Raw genomic sequence first — 2,112 nt, 5'->3', positions numbered from 1 at the left:
GTCTTTTATTGTGTGCCTGGTAGCCAGGTATCTGTCAAATAACGATACATTCTTTCGAGCCCTGATTACGAGAACGTCGGTGGAGGCCGAAGATTCTATATGCTTCAGACTGCTAAGAACCGGACTAAATTTTTGAGAGTATGCTTTGGTCAGATATTTGTCCGTAAGGTAAATAAACCTTATTCGTAAAGGAACTTCCTTCGCCTCCGCCAGCATTACGCTGATTGGCGTAGAGATTCTATATTTCTATAGCCCATGGCGATTCTGATGGCACGAAATTGTTGTCTTTCTAATTTCAGGAAGGTTGCCTTGTTTCCGTTGATGCAGAACACCAGGCAGCCATATTCAATTGCGCCGCGCAAGACTGCGCGGTAAATGGTGAGTAAAGCGTCGGGGTGCGCCCCCCAGGAAGTGCCCGCGATTGACGCCATCACGTCTGCCACAGCTTTGCCCTTTCTTACTAGATATTTGAGATGGGCATCCCCCTTAAGGACCGGATCAAGAATGATCCCCAGGAAGCGTATGGAAAAGGCACGAGGAATAGAGCGATTGTCGATGTGCAGAAACTTATTAGGAGGAACAGGATCAGCCTTGGCCTTCGAGAAAAGTATCCAGCTGGATTTGTCAGGCGAGAGTTCCAGGCCTCTAGAACGTAAGAAACGCCAAATGTTATCAAGCGCTACCTGTATAGCGTCAAGAGCTGTTCCTACGTCCTTGTTCGTTGTGAACAAGACGATGTCGTCCGCGTATTGCAAGGTATGAATTCCCTGCGGGATGTACTTGTTAATGAGTCTTAGGTATATGTTAAAAAGGAGTGGACTAAGCGCCGAACCTTGAGGAGTGCCCTTGTGGGCGAGAATCGGGCCCTCTAGTTTGCCGTCTTTAACAAAGAAAATGAGTCTCTCACTTATGAGATTCTCGATGAATTTGCGGCATCGCGCCGGAATCCCTATGTCGGATAAGTCCTGAATTAGAATTGCCGGACAAACATTGTCGAAAGCTCCTTGAATGTCCAGAAACACTGCAACCGTTTGTTCTGATCTGAGGAAGCCGGAGTGTATATAGTTCGTAAAAGAGCTCAAATTGTCAGCACATGATTTCGATGGCCTGAATCCGAATTGGAAATCGGGCAAGATATGCCGAGATTCCACGAGTCAGCGTAACCTGAAGTATATTATTTTTTCCAAAATTTTAAGCATGCAAGATATAAGCGAGATAGGTCTAACCCCGCGTCCTCCGCTTTTGGGGATGAATATAACCAGAGAAGTTTTCCAGTCTTCCGGAAAAACTCCTGATTTAAAAATGTCGTTGAAAATTTCCAGGAGTTTGTCCCGGTATGCCTGAGGAAGCTCCCTAATGCAGTATCCTATCTGATCATATCCTATCTGATCCAATCCCGATGACGAGTTTGCTTTGGTGGAGTTTAAAGCTAAATCAAATTCCTCCTTTGTTATATCCTGGTCGAGTTCTGCAATAATGCGCGGATTTTGTGTATCTGTTAGTATCATATCCTGGAGAGATTTAAATGTATTATTCAAGCAAGAATCTGGACAGAGTTTGCTGATGGCTTGCTCAATGATAGTAGAATAGGAGGCAGGTGTCAGACCGTCAGTGTTGTCACTGAGGTTTCTGTTCTTAAATGTTTTGACTAATTTCCATAGCTTGACCGTAGGGGTCTTACTGTCGAATGAATTGCAAAGATCTTTCCATTTCTTTCTTTTGATTTTGCGTAGCGACTTTGCTGCCAGCGCACAAGACTTTTTATAGTTAAGAAAATGACTCATGCATGAGTTATCTTTGAATGCACGCAATGCCTTTCTCCTATTCTCTATCAGTGCCTGGCACTCGTCGTCCCACCATATAGGGGGGGATTTAAATTTTCTGATCAACACTGAGCGCGGGGAGATGTCCTTCCCCGGGGAGAGGGCCTGAAGATGATTTTTAATAAGCTTAACTAGGTCAGAATAATTCTCTACTGCATCCTCACTTGTCATGGCGGCGAGAGAATCAGAATCCTTAAAAAGACGAAAGTAGAACAGTTCTTTTAGAGGTTTGGATAATCTGATCTTGTACGAAAATCTATTCTTAGGCGAAGGGCTACCTCCCAACCTG

The sequence above is a fragment of the Wasmannia auropunctata genome, unplaced genomic scaffold (genome assembly GCF_000956235.1).
Source record: "Wasmannia auropunctata unplaced genomic scaffold, wasmannia.A_1.0 LD336071.1, whole genome shotgun sequence".
NCBI lineage: Eukaryota > Metazoa > Arthropoda > Insecta > Hymenoptera > Formicidae > Wasmannia > Wasmannia auropunctata.
This window is presented reverse-complemented; position numbering follows the sequence as displayed.